Genomic DNA, 19038 nt, shown 5'->3' on the forward strand with positions numbered 1-19038 from the left:
ATCAGAAAAAATGCATCTCCTACAGTTTAAATTCTGTTGTGAGTGTCTCCAAGGAGATATAAATCCATTATTTCACTCATATGAGTACTTCATACATGATTTAAGGGTTGGGTGAAGTAACCAAAACTAATTTGTTTTACACAGAGTCAACAGTCTTTTTTTAAGTCTGCCTTTGTTATTAGAGCTCTTCATAACCTGTTTTTCAAGCCTTTCTATTTTATAGCAGAAAAAGGTACCTATTCCACACTCTTTTGTTGAAGAAGGTTTCACTGCTCTAAAGCAAACAAAAAGCAACTCCAAACCATGACATCATTTTTTGCTATATCTAAGAGTAATCAGTAAATAGTATTCAGCCAATATTTGAAATAACACAATCTGGCTGTCCTGTTGTAAAAATTGCAAGTTTCTTAAGACATGAAAGTGTTCATTTCCCACTTTATCTGTGGACACACATTTCAGTCCAAGAGCTCCTTCCTTGCCAGGTAAACTTCAAACATGTCATTGCTTAGGGCCCTTTCTCCTTTCAGAAGAATGAGGATTGGGAAATGCTGAGAGAGAAAGGTTAGTCAAGCAGAAAGTTCTGACTTTGTTAAATGAATCCTCTTTCCCAGAACAAATTACTAATATGGAATAGTTAAGTCTCCCTTTCCATATTTTGGTGATAACAGATGTGTTCTTACATAACCTTGGTACCACATGCAGTGATCCATGCCCTTATACCTTTACAGAGGGAACAATTTAGGAAGGTGTATCCTGAACTATAACAAATAGAGAAGTGAAGTGTTTAAGAGTGAATTTGTCAATTTTGACAGTAAATTCCAGGGCTGGACCTAACCACTGTTACCCAGTGAATCATAAACCCCTCTGGCCTCAGGACTGGGCAGGATGGAGCCCTGAAGTTGTGTGTAGACTTGAACCTGGAGGTGAATTGGGCAGTTGCCACAATAAAGATTGTGTCCCAGCAGAACACAAATGTGTGCTTTGGGTTTGAGTGTCCCTCAGAGCTGGCTGAAGGCTGCTGAGGTAAGGGTAGGGTCAGGAAGGGAGGATAACTCTTGGTAAATCTGGGAGGACAGATAAAAACAGTGCTGTAGAAAGGAAAGGCTTTGAAGATCAGGTGGATTTTGCCCCTAACTCCTTGTCTTGCTAATTGCTGCCACAGGACTTCCCTGCTAATTTCCTTTTACCTCATCTGTGTGCAGTGCAGTTCTGTCTGGCCAACACATCTTTGGGTGAGAAGGAAACAAGAAATTATGATGTTATCTTTATGGGCTGGTTGGATCCCAAAAGATCTCTTTTTCTGTCCCTTGTTTCCTTTTTTTCACAATGGGCTTTGTGAATGAAAAGCAGGAGCCTTTGGTGGCCCAAACTCCTTTCTCCTGGTCACAGGGACTGTACCTGCCAGGGAAGGAATCCAAGAAACTACACATAGTGTCCTAAGTCCTTTTTCTGATCTACTCTGAAACATTTAACTGTTAACCCCAAATAATTGTGTTGTTACCTATTTGTCCAGCACAAGTTGTGTTTGTTATATTGTGAAGTGAGAGGTGTTCCTATCATGGGGGCAATTGGAAATCCAGCTCTCCAACTCAACAGGAGTTGAGTTTGCCTAATTGTGCTTCAGGCCACTGAATAAATCCCTCTAACTATTTGTTAATTACTAAATTATTCTGCTCTTTGAGACAGTAGACCCAGGGACACAAAAAAAGCTCTCTTGTTGCTGTACAGAAATACCTATGGTTCCTACAGCACCTCCCTTCAAACTGATGGAGAAGGATGGAAAATGTTTACTAAGGAGCTGTACAATCCATTCTGTGCAAATCCTTCTGAAGTGTCAACTATACCAGCAGAGAAAGAACATTTTCATTCTAAAGAATGGAGGTCTGCAGGTTAGGAAATTAGTTTGGAAGATATAGATTAACATTATGATTGTTTTTCCTTGGTTGTTGAAATGCTCAGCCTGGCACAGGAAATTTTACAGACAGTTGGAAGCTGTTCCTGTTATTACCCTGAGCTGTGGAGTGAGAGATGGCTGAAAAGCAAGTTTATATCTCCCTTTGCTCCAAGATGACAGTGACCTCTGGCAGAAATGTGAGAGAGATGAATTAATCACTTCATCAAGAAGTGCCAAAGTTCATTTGCTCGTGCCTGAGGGCCCGTCTTCAGTTTGGGTATCATCTGTCACATAATTTACAAGCACAGAAAAGCAGACAGCCTCTGTCTTGAATAGATTATGATTTTAAATAGATGGGACAAAAAGCAAAGAGAAGAAATATTACATGTTGGCATAACAAATAGCAATTTTATTTTGGTCTTTTCTGGGGTGAGGGGGAATGAATAAATTGAGGGATGTGTGGGAGGGGTTAGAGCAAGTAATCAACCAGCATGAGGGAGATAACATCTAATAAAACCTGTACAAAGTGCTGATGAAAACATTCTCCACATGTCTCTGCTTTGGCTGCTCCAACTTGAAACCCTGTCTGGCTCCACTGCAAAATTACTGAACACGGTTCATTGAAGAGTATGAAGGAAAATTTGAATTTCAAAATATTTCTTCCACATAAGTCTTCTGCAAATTCTTTTTCAAAGCTGTGAGGGCAGTCAGGGCCCAACAAATCTCATCAGCTGATGTAAAGGCCCTAAAAATGGTGATCATAGCTGACTTCTCTGACATCAGCTCTGCTACATCACGAGAGGGGGAAAACACAACATGTGGAGGCACTTCTCAAACTGGGGTTTTATGGTCACTTTTTGAGGTGTGATTGGTTATTGATGTACAAATCTTCTCCTCAAGGTCTTGAGCTAAACCTTTCCTTCAAGCACTGTAACTCCCAGACTGCATGTTTAAGGCTGATGAAGTCAGCTTGTGAGCACGTAGATAGGAAAAAAAAAGGAGTTTTACGAAGTCAATGAAAAAAAACGATTTCACATGCAGAGTTTGCAAGATTGGAGTGCGAGGAGACAGAAATCGTTGGCAGACACTTAATGCTCAGGTGGTTTGCTGCTAAAATATTGTTATTTCCAGTTATGTCAGCAAATTGTGATGGAGAATCACTGCAACACTGCAACACTTTTGCTAGCATCAGAGCCTGGTAGGAGTTTGAAAACAGAGGAAAAGAATTCTGAAATTTTTTAGTTAAAAATCTACCAGTTACACTGGAATTTTATATATCTAAGAAACGGAGCTGCTACATTATTTGTGACCCCAGTTGTGAACTTTGTTGGCACAAAAATCCAGGCTGTTTAAATAAAGGTAGCAATTTTTCTGTGAAGGCAGCATCTAATAGCAGGTCATTCTGTTTAACCATCTCTCTGTATCTGCACATCTTCAGTGAGTTCATTTCTCTTTGGATTGACTATCCCAGCTTTTCCTGTTGCCTTTCCTGTAGGTAAAGTACAATTAGTGTTCATCATTAGCAGATTGTTAATGAAGGATTGCCTGGAGGCCATGGTGGAGGATGATGTTACCAGGGTGTTACAGGTGGAGACCAGAGCCCAGCCCCTCTTGAGGGTAGCTGTACTAAATACCTGAAAGCCTGGAGATGGAAATGTAGGATTGTAATGCTGTGGAGTCCTTACACAGGTTAGGTGCCAGAAAAGCAGTAGTAAAGAGTTTAGAAAAGCAGCTAAATAGCAGATACAAGAATCTGATGTGCTTGCATTGCCTGTTTTTTCTTTCCTATAGAATACGAGGGCTGTAGAGGAGCACTGGAAATGAGCAGGTTTCCCTTCTCCTCCCCCTGCTTGCTGAGCTGCAGCATCAGCTCTGTCCCCACCAAAAGCACCATGTGGTAAAGAGCTTGTGCAGAGACACTGCCCTTTTCTTCTTGTGGAAAAAAGGAGCTCCTGTTTTATGGTGGCCTGGAGGCTGCAGAGCTGCCTGCTGCCAGGGCTGCTCCTGCAGTGCTTTCAGCAATAGCCTGGCTCCAGGGAGAGGCTCAGTGGCTGAGCCCTGCTTCCCCTCTCTGTAACTCTGCAGCTCCTCTCCTCGCAAACCTGAGCACAGGAGCAGCACAAACGTCTCTGCAATGAACCACCTGCCCTGGCACAGCTGCTCTCTTAGGAATGAGCCTTTGCTTCACTTTTCATCTCAGCTGCTGGGAAAATGTCAGGAGTGAATGAATCACATGGCAGATGAGATCTGAGCAAGAGCTTTTTTCACTTGGTGTATGCACGAGTGTATTGCAGACCCCAATGCTTAATCAGAAAGGGGTTTTAATATTTGCACATATTTTGAAGCATTTTCAGCAGTTGCTGACATTAAAATTACCATCACAGAATATCACAGAAACTGTTAGTAAAACCCTTTTCAAAAATTTATTTTATATATCAACACCAAACAAACAAATGAAAACTGCCTCAAGACAGACTGGGATTCTTTACTGTTTCAGTTCATACTTTAATAATTTTTTTTTCCCAGCCAGGTACTAATGCACTTGAAAAAAATATTTAGCAAGATGAGACTTGCAGGCCATTTCAGGAAACAAGTTCCAGGTAGGCCTCAAGGAGTTGCTGCTTAGCTTTTATCAGCAGCTGTTACTCATTCCCCAGCCACTTCTCCTTGTCCCACGCTGCTGCTCAATCTGTCACGTTCACTTTTATACCACATCCTGCTGAAAGATGGGTCCATGTTAGGGCCAAATGTTCAGATACAAAAGATGGACACTGATGGCCTGACTCTGGTTTGCTCCTCTCTATAATCAGCAGCTGATTCTCACCTCACATCAGAACTTTCCTCAGTGTTTTAGATATTCAAGTTTTATCTCTTTGCATGACAGGTTAAACTGTGGGAAGTCTTGTTGTATTTAAGGATCATGGCCTTTGCACTTCGAATGAGATTTTAACAGTTATAATGAGATATTACCATGTAATAATCATAAAGATGGTGCTTGCAAAAAGATTGTAAAACTCTCTTTCCATTTCCATCCAAAAATTCCTTCTTAATAGTAACATGAACAGATTTAGAAATCTCTTCTAGCAACCTAAGTCCAAAAATCAAACCAGGCAGCTGTTTCTGAAATGTATAGAACATTCTGTCTTGACAGTTTCCTTCTGTGTGTGAACTGAGCTATTCTGTGTCTGTCACTTATTGAGCTGGGAAGTGCCATGCTGGCAGACCTGAACTGCTCCACTGTAAGGAGTGAGAAAGGTTTTTAAGTAGCTGCATGTGTTATTCTTCAGTGTAAACTGAAGGCCTTTTCATTTTCCAGGCCTCTCCAGAATTAAATCCCATTCAATTCCCTATTCAAACTTCCATGCAGTATTAAAAGACTAATTATTGAGCAGGCTCCATTTATTTAGGCTGGGTTTTTAGCTGTTTTCTAGATTCTGGAGCACGTCTAACATGCAAGAAAATATCCTGAGGAAGCAACAACCAGAGGTATAACTCTAAAAGTTATGACAAATATAGAAAGGTATCAACAACATCAAACCTATTCTTCTGTCTCTGTAGCACAGAACTCTGACCCAAAGAATCATGCTGGACAAAGGATTTTAGCACAGTGTTCTGGCTAGTTATAAAAATGTCATGAATCTTCTCCATCCTTTCCTTGTCTTCTTGTGGAACACCAACACAGCCTAAGTCCCCAAGGGTAGAGTCAGTTCTGCAAGTTATTACCTGGGTGTACAAAACTCTGATGGCCATGGAAAGATGTCCCTGGTTCACCTATAGAGCTGTGATCAAAACCAAATCTTCCATTTTTACTTTTCATATTATCATTTTTATTCTCATCTCTCCCTCTCTCCTCAATGCCAGTATGAAAAAAGGTGGGGCAAACATCAGATCTCATACATAGCAGGTGCCTTTCAGAAGCTGTAAACCTCGAGATGCTTTTCTCACGAATGTTAAGTGAAACAGTTCATATTTTAAATTGAACTATTTTCAATAGATTTTTTTTCTTCCTGAAAGCATCCTAAAACAAATTAGCTGGTTTTCAGCTACCTATTATGTTTATGGTCTATTAAATACAGAAGGCAGAAATTCTTTTTATTCTCTACTCTCCTCCCCTCTAAAAGGAGGATTAAGTTGTCATGTTTCTTTACAAAAAAGAGTACTTTTCTTCTCCAGTGTGTCTCATTTGGGCACTTACAATTCAGATATGATTGTGTTTATTTCCCTGCTTTCTTCTGTACCAGATTCTGTCACCTGTCCTGAGTTTATGTCCTAATACCTGTGTACATTCATGCCTGTGTCTGTTATGTGATTGAAGTCTGGACACGGGGTTTTTTAATACCATGTCAACCTAGAGGAACTGAATGGAATTTATGGCCTTGGGTTAATCCCTCTGCTTTTCACCTTCCTTTTTGGATGCCATTCATTGCATCATGTGGAATTCATGCCTGATCCCTTGGTGGTTAGGTTCACAACGGTGGGATCCTGCTTGGAGACAGGGCTGGGGCAGTTTTGTCCTTGCAGCCTCAGCTGATTTGCTCTGTAATTGTGCATACACTTTCTGCCTGCTGTTTTGATCATGCTGTTGCTATTGTTTGTTGGAGACCCATGCTGCCTCTGTGCCCAGCCTAAATTCCATTGTACCCACCCCACAGGCCTTTTGTGCAATGCCAAGCCAGCAAAAATCCTGGCATCCAGCTCCTTTGTTGCCCGAGGGAGGTATGTGGGAAAGGCAGCTCAGCACTCACTGGGGACAGGGACTTGGCACAGGCTGCCCAGCAGTTTCCACTACACGTCCCTTGGGCTGAGGCAGTTTTGCTTCAGGTGCTCCTACATTCATTTTCTGTGTTTGCCATCGAGTTCTGTTTGCCAGAACAGCAGAGGAATGCAGCTGCTGGGATTTTTTACCCTGATTTTCACACTTCCAGCAGCATGTCCTACTAATGTGTTATTTGTATAATAGGAGTCCCCACAGGCCTTGCTCCACATCTGAATCCCATTGTTCTGGTGGTGTAAAAACAGAGGCAGAGACAGTCCCCAGCACAGAAAAACTGACACCATTTTACTGTGACTAAAGGAGGATTTAGGAGGACCTCAACATCCAAGTCTCTGAGAATGTCTAAGACCTTTCAATTTTGAAGCACCACCATAGTCCTGAAAAAGGACAGGCACCAGGCAAAGGTCACAAAGGGTTATCTAAAATAAACAGAAACCACCCTGTGCTGAACCCCATGTTCCACCACAGGCTCAGAAATACCCTGAATGAACAAGCAGCAGAAAGCCAGACTAGTTCAGAAGGGTGACAGGAGAGGTAGGGGTGATTTTGCTTGGACAGACTGGGGGAAGTCCCCAAAAGAATTAGAGATGGCAGCTTGAGAAGGGCGGCAGCTCCTGGCACACACAGGGACCATAAATCTCAAATGTCTGCACTGGGGATGTTTTGTGTTACTCTGCCCTCGACTATTAATATCAATGACATTTTTCTTTGTGATGGTTTCTCTTCCTGACTCACACAAAAGAAGACAGGCCACACAGAATGTCTTCAGTTGGGGATTTGGCTATTTTGTAGCTTTCTTTCGCTTTCTTCTGTTTTCTCTCCCAGTTTTTATCATTGGCTTTAGCAGGCCATTAAAGGGTGATGATTTTTTCAAGAGAATAGGTATTAAATAACCAAAGGCTTCCTAAGTGCAGGACCAGGTCCTTCAGATGACAGCTGCTGTGCTGGTAGTCTTGGTCCAGGCTTTTCCTGACCCATGCCTCTGTTAGCAAATCTCTGTGGGGCTCCAGGACTTTCCATTTTACACTTAGAATGTTGTCATGCTGTTGTCAAACAGAAAAAGAAAACCCTGTTTCCCCACTTTGATTTAGGGAGATTAACAATGGGGCTCAGCCCTATTCAGAGTTCATTTTCTTTCCCATCTATGGATTTTAAGAGCCTTGGTCTGGCCAGTATGAATTCAAGCCTGTCACATAGCTGGAAGGCAAAGATGTGCTCCCTCGACTTCAAAAAAATACTCTTGTTTTGCTTTTCTGTAATGTTGTTTTTTGTATAAGTTTCTCTCTAGTCAATATTTACTGCTGGGCTGTGTTGTCCATTAAATACTGATGGGGGGAGGGCTGGAGCCTGCTGACAAGATCCTCATCTCAGGAACATTCTGTTGGCACCAGGGATGCTCCAGCACTGCCAGAACAAAACACTCGGCGACTCTATCGGAGATAGGTCACACAGTGTGTTTTGGATTCGATTCCCTCCATCTGTTTGCCATAACTCTCCCCTTCTGCTCCAGGAAAAAAGCTTTTTCTGGAGCGTGTCATCCTGCTCTAGTCTCCCAGCCGAGTGCTTGGATCACCCTGGGCCGGCAGCAGCAGTTGCTAAGGCTCCGTGATGAGCTCACCGCTGCGGGAAGGGGAGGAACAGGTTCCAAAACAAAGCACAGCACTGAAGACATGTAAAGTGTTCACATGCAGCTGCCTGTGTTGGGGCTTGTGGATAGGGAGCTTTAAAGTGTTCTTTTTTATTTTTTTTAAGGTGTTCTAGAGCTGAAAGATTCTTAAAGTTAGGAAAAGGAATATTTTCAGAATATCTTCATCCTTTGATTTTAATTGCCTGTTTGAGCCCCATTCTCTTGGATATTTTGTTTGTTTGTTTGTTTTTCCCTCCCCTAGAAAGAGGAATCATTTAATCTTTTGGCCTTCTATGTGCAGTTCCTGACATAACCAGGTTTTTTCAGGTACCCTCATGTACGTGCAAGACCAGGAAAAAGGTAAAATTACTGACTGATGATGGACTGTGTCAGACCTACACACCACAATAAAGATGTGGCTGGAGTAGAAGAAAAGGCATTTGGTGAAACAAAACATTTAAGAGAAGTTTGCAATTAGAGCCTTGTCTGCAATGAAGGCTCAGCTAGATAAAAGGAGAGTTTGTTTGCTGGGGCTTTTTTCATCCATTTCGCCATTATATGAATTGATTCAGTTCAATAAAAATCAAACAATTCAATAAAATCATTCATGGAAAACTCTATGGACACCTGGTGGTTGCTGCATGATGCACTTGAGGATAGATGACACCGGAATTATACTAGCAAGGAAAAAGTCAGAAAAAAGCAGGGAAAATCACATGTGTTAATCCTTATCCTGTCTGTGTAATCTTATCCTGATTTCAGATGTGAATCCTATCTGAGAAGTGAAGGTCTTCATGTGATCTAGGTCTCACATTTCACCTGAAGAGTTAAAATGCTCTGCAGGGCAGTGAATGCTCTTTAAATTCTTTCAAAACCTGCTCCCTTACAGAATCCAGGGCAACAGTGATAGGGACTGTTTATTTTTGTTTTATTCTAAGGCATAGTAATTGTTTGGCTTCCTGTTGCATGACACCTGCATACATTGTGCTGCCCTCCTGATCCAAGGCTGGGCTCTAAACAGGCTGATCCTGCCTGCTCTACATTTCCAGTTCCTTGGGCATGTGTCTATGTTGTTATATCTTTCTCCCTATTGATTGTTTTTCCACTAATTTCTCTGCTTTTGTCTTTCCAGAGCTGAATCACCAGAGTTTACATAGTCTAGAAAAATAGCCAGACCTTCCTTCCTAATAGTTTGCTGTCTTGTGTTTTTTTTTTTTTTTTTTACTCTCTCCCCACATTTGGCAATGCCTCAAAATCCATGTGCCAAGCATTGTATAAATAGGAGTAGTCATGGTGGTGCCCTGAGCAACTCACAGTTTAATTAAAGACAGGAAAACAAGAAGTGAGGATAAAACAATAGGAAAGAGATCGAGGGCAACAGTAAATATGTCATGGATTTAAAATAAGCTCTATGTGCACAGTTGCTGCAAAGGTCCAAATCAGAAGTCCAATGGCTTTGGCACAAACTTTCCATGGAACCAAGTGACCCCTCAGTATTTCTTCTGCCTTCCCTTCTTCTTCCCTTGGCCACTCATGGTGAATCTGCTCTTCTGTTTGCCCTCAAAGTGCTCTGCCCCCGTGCAGATTACAGGGCATAAATGAATTGTAGCAGCTGCAGTCAGGAGGCCATTCCCTGAGGTATTGGCCCTGCTTTAAGCTTGGGGTTTTTTGAGCAAAGAGTATTTTCAGTTTCTGCATCCCCTGCTATGCAGCTCAAGTTCACCTACTGTGAGTGCCTCGTGTTGAACAATCATAAACAGAATCTCCTGGGTTCCTTTTTTTTTTTGCAGATGAGAGGACAGAAGCTGAAGATGTCCTGGCATGGCCTCTCTCCTCTCCCAGCCCTGCTGCAATGGCTCTGCAGTCTTCTGAGAAGTTAAAGCTGCTGTGCTTGTAGGGGCTACAGGGAGATATCAACATTTCCCAGTGTAACTCATCTCCTCATGCCCTATTACCTGTCCTATTCCAGCCAGACAGAGCTGTAAACACCAGGGTTCACTATTTCAGCAAGGGATCAGGGTCTGAATGGGGAGTATGGGGGCTTGGAGGGGAAAAAGAGAGGAAGACAAGACTGAGGAAATATGGTCTCCCCTGAGCCTCCTTTTCTCCATGGTGAGCATCTTTCCCAGCTCCCTCAGCCTCTCCTGCTGCTCCAGCCCCTTCTCAGCTCCTTTCCCTTCTCTGGACACACTCCAGTCCCTCCACGTGCTTCTTGTCATCAGGAGCCAAAAACTGACCAAAGGTGTGTCCCAGTCCTGCTGCCACACCATTGCTGCCACAGCCAGGTGTCCTTGGCTTTCTTGCCCACCTGGACATGCCTGGGCTCAAGCTCAGACACAATTGCCAATATTGGGAAAAAATAAATGAAAAAAGCCCACTTATTCTAGTCTTTCCAGACTGGATTTTTCAAACCTCAGTCTTTCTTTTGACATCAGACAGATTTGCTACCTCAACATCCTAAAGAAATCAAGGGTAACAACCTTCAACTCAAAAATATAAAATCTTGCATGATATCTTATTTCACCTAAATAAAACACCACACTACTTAGATACATTTCAGATTTCCATATTAAAAAGATAGCATTTATTATTGCAGTGCCTTCTCAGGTCCTGAGTCCTAGTTTCAGCTGAAATAGAGTTCATTTTCTTCCTAGGAGCTGACACAGCGCTGTGTTTTGGATCTGATCTAAGAACAATGCTGATAACACACTCGTGGTTTAGTTATTGCTAAATAGTTCTCACCCTAAACACTAAAGTTACTGACCCAGAAAGAAATTCTACTGTGCTTATCTGACACATAGAAAAGAAATGATGACATAATTTAAAATACACAAGAAACTAAAATAACTCCAAAGCCAGCTAAACTCTGTTCTCTGTAAAGGAGCTACTCTGCTGTGGGCAGTTGATTTCCACTAAGATACATCTGGGATATTTACAAGATTAGAATTAGGATTTGAATTCTAATTCAAATGAGAATTTAGAATTAGAATTAGAATTAGAATTAGAATTAGAATTAGAATTAGAATTAGAATTAGAATTAGAATTAATTCTGCTTTGCATTGGGTACTATCACAGAATAATAAATGCCTTGAGTTGGAAGGGAGATTTTATAGCACTGTTCCACAGGTTTAGGTTGTTAAACTGTTGGAAAACCATTTAAAAATTTGAAGCTAAAGCAGAGAATAACCTCCCCTCCCTGAGACATTTCTCCACATTATTGCACTTGGTGGTTTTTACTGTAGTTATCTCAGTCAAAGATCTGATTTCTTTTTTCAAGTTATTCTGAAATTGCTATTTAGATTTGCATTCATAAATCCATTTCCTTGATGTAGTAATGCATAGTAGTTGATGAACTAAATTATTTTGGATTTTTTGTCAGGAGGAACAAAAAAAGCCATCTCTGTATGACAAATGAACTGCATAATCTGTGCTTGCCTCAACTAGATTCTTAGGCCATTATTTCTATTTTATTCCATGGGTTTTTTTGTTTCTTCTTTTCTTTACATCTACAGAAACATTAGTGTACATAGCTGACATCTAGATTTAAAAAAATATTAGCTTTGAAGGCCAACATATTGACTCACAAGTCTTTGCTTCCACTCTTAATACGATTAATATTTTCGTTTTGTAAAGCTAAAGAAATAAGGCTTACTCATAGAACAGATTAAATTCCTGAAAGGACATAGAGATACCAAAAGGAAAAGGGTGTATACTGAGAGGATCCTAAAGAAGAGATGTCAATGAAATGTTCAAAATAAATAAATTGCAGTCTGGTTAAATAATTGATTAAACTTTTTCTGGTGATGAAAAGATGGATGAAGAGAGAGGACAATCCAAGTGACAATAATTGTTAAAAGCAATCAAGAAGTAGATCAGTTACTCAGTGTTGTAAACAGAGCTGTGCTCATCCTCTCTATTTGATTTGGATTTTTCTGGCTGGACATTGGAGAAAAGGCAAATTCCTGGATTAGGATAGAGAGTTTTCTTATAATATTATTTCACATCTTCTTCAGAATTAAAAAAGACAATACAAGAAATAATTTCTTTTCAAGTGTGGAAGTTTTTGAAATAGGAAGCAGTTCACTTCATAATACACTTGTACAACTGAGAGCAAATGGTAATTACACAGATATGCAAATGATTATTGAGAAATATAATTCTAAATTCAGAATTACTTGTTTTAGATTTTACTAATGATTTAGAATGAATAGATTACATTTGAACGATGAAATTAGTAAAAACCTTGATAAAAGTTCAGGATTTAATGAAGTTTATTTATTACATCCAAACAACAGCTGTTGGTACAATTATTATTATTATTTTTACTTAATATTGATGCCTACATTTACAAATATATAGTAGTATTTACTTGAACAGAATTTTTTTTCTAATATCTAGAAATACATGATTTGATGTCTGATACAAAATGCACTGAAACTAAGCAACTCTTCCTGATTAACACCTGATTAGCTTTTGGATTGAAATGTCAGTAACTAGGGGAGAAAACAAAGCATTAAAATAAATCACAGAATCCTAGAATAGCAGGTTGGAAGGGATCTCAAGGATCATCTGGTCCAGCCTTTCCTGGCAGCAGCAGAGTCTGGACAGGACAGCCCAGCACCCTGTGCTGAATCTTAACTTAGCCTAGTGCTGGAGATTCCAGAACTTCCCTGGGCAGATTATTCCAGGGGCTGATTGTTATTGTGCAAAATTATCCCCTGGTGACCAACTGGAACTCCCCAGGAGCCACTTGTGCACATTGTCCCTCATCTTTCCAAGTGATTCCTTGGAAAAAGGGAGGCTCCACCCTTTTTGCAGCCACCCTTTAAATGCTGGAATGTGGGGATAAGGCTCCTCCAGCCTGTCCTGGTCTCCCTGCACGCTGATTCTTCCCTCTAGAATGTTCCCTTCTCCACTCACTTTGGTAATCTCACTGCAGAAAAAATAAACAGCTCTGAGGAGAATCTCTCTATCAATGTACAGAATGGCCTAAAAAGTAAATATTAAAATTTAAAATGGCTTAGAATCTTGTTTATTTGTTTTCCAGAGCAGAGACCAGTTGGAACTCAATAAAACTCTCGCCAACTGGCCTTCAAAACATCTCACATGGAGAAATTGCTTTCTCTGTTCTCTTGGCTTTCTCCCTCTGAATGTAACTAAGTGTCCTCTAAACAGCTTTTTCCTTGTCTGCTCTTACTACCAGGGTTTATTAAAGAGATAAAGCAGAGGTCCAGACACCAAAAATCTGACTTTTGTTCCCAGATCAACCACAGCCTTTTATGTGACCTTGGTCTACTCATTTATCTCAACTTCAAAGGCAATAGGGAGGATAAAATTAATCACTGATGTGGCCTCAGATGCTGTAATGGAAGGGTCACTCTCTGCTACCAACATTTTTTAGGGGGAAAACGAGACTAAGAGTATACTGACATAAATTTAAAATGTAGTATCCCCTCCCTTGGCCTGCCCCTGCCATCTGTAGGGTTGCCACCCAAAGCACAGCAAAGAATCTTGATTTATATATCCTTTTCCATTGAAGATGTTACTAGATTTTAGTCATCTAGAAGGATGGCTTCTTCCTGGAAATTCTAATGGCAGAGGCTCTTAGATATTGCAGAAAACTAAATTTTCCATAAAACTGTGCCTGTGTTCCATCTGTTTTTTCTGTTTGTTTTTACCTGGCTGTGACCCTGTGCAAGCTCCAGCTCACAGGATGGAAAAGGAGTCTCAGAATCTTGATTTTTTCACTGGCAGCTTGTCCTCAAACACAAAGTGCATCTTCATTTCAACCATATTTACAAGAGCAAGACATTCTAATGCAAGGCATTTGTGTAACTTCTTCTCTGTAATACAGCCTTTGAGTTAAAAATTAAAAGCATAAAGGTGTTTTCAATGTATCTTGAAGACAATCTTGAATTGAACCCAGACCTGTTCTAAAAAGAGCAGGTTCCAAGCTAGTTTTTGGCTATGCTGCATAATGATGATAATAGAATTCCTTTCTAAGCAACTTTTTAAACTGAGTAGATAATGAATACTTTTTTTCTGTTGTGTACCATCTTGACTTAGCTAAATACCTCTTAAAGTAGATACAGTTCAGTGCTCTCAGCATTAAAAATTGCTGAGTTTCTGTGGTCTGCATTTTGCAAGAAAGAGTTGCTAAATCAAGGACCTCATGACCTCAAAATCACTAAAGCTGTGTTGTAGTCTTATGAAATGCCTGTTATGGTTTATTCTGAACTGAATGGGAGGCAGAAATGTGTTTTGTGGTGTGCCACAAGTAAAGTGTCATGGAGGGAGAGGCAGCAGAAACTGAGCCTGTAATTACTGATCTCTGGGATTTGTTCTGAGATGTATGAAAGCAGCCCTTTGAGGAGGGCTCTTAACTGAATTCATATAATCATCACCACAGAATCATCACACAATGGTTTGGGTTGGAAGGGACATTAAAGATCAGGTGGTTCCAACCCCCTGCCATCCACTATCCCAGGTTACTCCAAGCCCCATCCAGCCTGGCCTTGAACACCCTGTGTCAGGGCCTGCCCATCCTGTCAGGGAACAATTCCATCACAATGTCCAAACATCCTCTCTATCAGTTTAAAGCCCTTTAAACAAACATTCAGCAGAGTTCCATCACAACGGCAATTGTTAAGTACTTTGTAACATCTGAAAAGTATATATAAAATAATTTAAAATCTCTATTAAAGAGTAAGAGACTTCTCAAAGGAAGTGTACCATAGGAAAGTGCCTATGAAAGCCCCTTTTCACTTTAGAGAGGACCCAACAAGGGAGCTGATGTAGTTTGGTTAGGTGTAGCTCCTAGGAATTAAAATAAATTACAAAAGTTGATTGTCTGAAGAGATGTCAGCATTTGCCAGACACCAGTGTGACACCATCTTGATTAAATTGCAGCTACATAGTTCTTTGATTCACTATTTTCTCTAAATCTTTTTTATCCCACATTACTTAAAACTCCTGTCTCTGATATCCATCTAATGCTTGCACGCATGAGGAGTCTGAAATGTTTATTTTAATCCCTTACAGAACACCACATTTCTAAAAGTCTATTTATGCAGCTCCTTCAATGCTCTATGGGGCCATCACCCTGACTTTTCAAGCCATGAAAATGCTCAAAAATAAGATTTAAAGCAATGCAGTTGTCTCTTAATAGCGTAGCAGGGAATGTGTTAAATCCAGACTCTGCAACAGACCCACTAACCCCATGGTCTGTGTATTTATAGGAATCAGCTTTAATGGCCCATTGTGATAGATGAGAGATATTAAAATCCTACAGTCACTGCCTGGTCATTTACAGTCAACAGAGGGCTAAAAGTGAAAGGTCAGGCCTAGGAGAGTTGGAAAATCTGCTAAGCAAACTCTGGAGCAGGGAATGGGATGCTCCAGGGAATGGAGGCCACGGCTGATTTTTCTGCTATTGTTGTTCCTGGCCCGGTGTAAGTTTATGCACAGCCCAAAGCATTCAGGATGAAATACTCCCCTTTCTTCATGTCAGAATAAATGTTCACATGATCCACTAGAGGGTTTATTCAGTTGAATACACTTACCTGGTATGTTTACTAGAGAAAGAGATTTGTTTTGTTTGATCAGCCCTTTCCAGGCAGGCTGTTCAATGTGAGAGAATGATGTCCAAACTGGTTCCTTCCCAACGTGCTGAAGGTCTTGTTACTCCAAAATACATTTTAGCCTCTGGGTCCTACTACTGCCAAGTATTTGCTGCTGCCCTTGGGGATCAATTCAGGTGCTGGCTCTGGAAACTGGAGCATATCAAAAACAAGGATCCAAAAAGAGCAGAGTCAGCAGGGCCAGCAGCAGAATCACTGATGGACAAATATTTATGCTGCACAGAAGTGTCCATTTTATTCTTTAATTCCCTGAATAAGGCTCTGTCTCTCAGCCCAGTCTCTTTAATTAGACAGTGAGAGTCCAGGGACATCTTGAAGCAGGAAGACCCCAGCTCCCCTTTCCCAGCACCCTCAGGTAAAGATGACGATGCTGGAGGCAAATTTAGCTTGCTTTAAGCCACTTTTCCCTTCTTTGTCGTGGGATCTGGCTCAGTCTCAACCACCTCCCAGTGTGTCACCAGAGTGGGACCTCCTGTGACATAACTGATGATTTCTGCATCCTCTCTGCCCCTCATTCTCATTGGCCTTTGGTGGCTGAAAATGTGGGAACAGCCCGACTTTCCCTGGTTACACAACTGATAGTGATTCCTGTTAGAGCTGGGGAACACTGCTGAGACATCTCTTTCCATGAGTTATATCTTTTTCAGAGAGTCCAGGGAGCTGATTACATCCCTTTATGGCCTCTTTACTCTCGTGGGATGGCATGTAGAAGCCCTGGAATAACTGGGAATAGAGCAAGATACCACAGCACTAATTACTGACTGTGCCTTCAAAGATCTTGTTTTAGTGTATCCCTTGTGACTGAGGGACAGAAATGTTCTTTAACTGTATTCAAATGTTTAGATTAGTACAAAACGTTTGCCCTTCTACATTCATGCACAAGCTGGTTCCTGCTTTTTTGTGGAGCAGCAAGGCATTTTCAGCGCCCGGCTTTGTGTTGGTTGTGAAACTCAAAATGCAGCAGCCCCAGGCACTGCCTTACATAAACCCTTCTCCCTGTGCAATGGACTGCTGCCACTGTCCTGTTTGGAGCAGCAAGATTTCCTTTCTGACCTACTTTTCTTGTCAATGACTCCAGCCAGGCCATCATGAGCATTATTAGAACATTTTATATCCTCCCCGTGCCACAAAGCTGCCCTGACACCACCCTGAGCAGCCAAGCAACAATCCCATCAGCCCAGAGGGATCCATGAGCTACTAAACAGCTCCCTTGTTTTCTTTTCCTGCTGCAGCCAGCCCAGCAGATGGATTTAGTGTGCTCTAGAGCAGGCAGGAGCTCCTCAGGTGCATAGAAATGACCAGGAATGGTGCTCAAGGATTTGCAGGTTTATGTTGAGCATATCCCAGCAATAATTGCCTGGGATAAATGGATATCAAGGGGAGCTATCTTGGGCAGACAGGGTTATTTTATTGTTTAGGTTGGAAAAGGCTGTCAAGATAAGTGAATCTAATTGTGACTGATCCCATCCTTGTCCCCAGCCCCAGAGCACTGAGTGCCACATCCAGTCCTTCCTTGGACTTCTCCAGGGATGGGGACTCCAAACCTCTCTGAGCAGCCCCTGCCAATTCCTAACCACCCTTTCCATGGAGAAATTCCTGCTGATGTCCAACCTGACTTTCCCCTGGCACAACTTGAGGCCGTTCCCTCTCCTCCTGTCTCTGTTCCCTGGGAGCAGAGCCCGACCTCCCACCTGGTTACAACCTCTTTTCATGAGGAAATTGAAGGAATGTTGAAGGAATAACCTGGGAGATACGAAACAAAATGAAATTTCATAAATTTTCCAATCATTGTAGAATATGAAACGTGTGGCCTTTGATTACCAAAAACTCTTTATAAGAGCTGGATAGAGCACTGTTATAAACACATTTGCAGCTGTGAAGATGTTCATGGAGTGAAAAGGGTAAGGATGGGAAAGGCCCAGTTGCAGGACTGTATCTTAGTCTAGGTAGATATAGAGGATGGCAAAGGGCTGAGGTCAATCCTTCCTCCTCTGAGAGCTGTGAAATCATTGCCTCTTTCTGTCTCAGAGCTGTTCCAGAGAGCACAGGTACCCAAATCTGAGTCATCCTAATGGTATTTAATAGAAAACTCCAATTTTGTGCTGTAATTTCCTACCCATATTTCTACTCTGTAATATTATTTTTTTACAGCCATCAGGTTAAATTACCCTCATATTTACTGGAGATTAATTTCATGCTCCGTTCTGCTAAAGTCTTTGCAGGATGGCTGACACTGGGAGGGAAAAGCAGTTTCAGCAGGCTCCTCTACACAGGAGGAGAGAGCAGAGGATGGGAACTCTCCCAGCAGAGAATCACAGGGACGTGGTTTCCTTGCTGAGGGAGTCCTGTTAGGCTGAGAGGAAGAAAACAACAGCAGGGGAGAGGCTCTCAGCCAAAGGCAGACTCGAGGGCAGCTGATCTCGAGCACATCCTGCAGTGAAAAAAGAAGAATGGAAAGGAAAGCGTGCAGGTGATCCATCATGTTTTGCCTCCAGCTCCTTCACGAGTTCTATTCAACTCAGAGAGTGTCTGGGTTAAGAAAACCTCCTGTAACACTCACCATATGTGCTTATGCATGTCCTGAGCTGCTGAGGGGTGTCCAAAAAGCTGGAATTTGGCAAAAAGAAGCAGTCTCCTCGGGTGGCTGAGCAGGGTTTCACTGCCCAGAGTGATCTGTTACCCCTTTCCTGACAAATGCCCTCAAGAGTTTGTGCCTCAGGGATCAAAGAACAGACAATTTTGCAATAGAAGTTTTAAGAGGTCACAGCCCCACTGTGGTATGATCTAAACCTGAAGCCTCACAACAACTCGCCAGGTTTTTATCCTGGCCATGGAAGCAATGTGACCTGGCTGTTTTTATCCTGACACATCTATGCAAGTTTGGATCTGATTTAGGTGTCATGATCAGACAGACTTCATGAAGAAATAAAAGTTAAGGATTTAAAATCAGACATGCAAGGCTCTGGTGAAAAGAATTAACAAGAAGTTCTATGCACCTGGAAGCTAGAAAATGTTGGCATTTCTGGGAAAATCTTTCTTTCTATGGCTTTGTAGCTGCTCAGGACTCTGAGGGATGTTTTATTTTGTCTATGTAATATATTTG

Source organism: Sturnus vulgaris, chromosome 2, assembly GCF_052056855.1.
Source record: "Sturnus vulgaris isolate bStuVul1 chromosome 2, bStuVul1.hap1, whole genome shotgun sequence".
Classification (NCBI taxonomy): Eukaryota; Metazoa; Chordata; class Aves; order Passeriformes; family Sturnidae; genus Sturnus; species Sturnus vulgaris.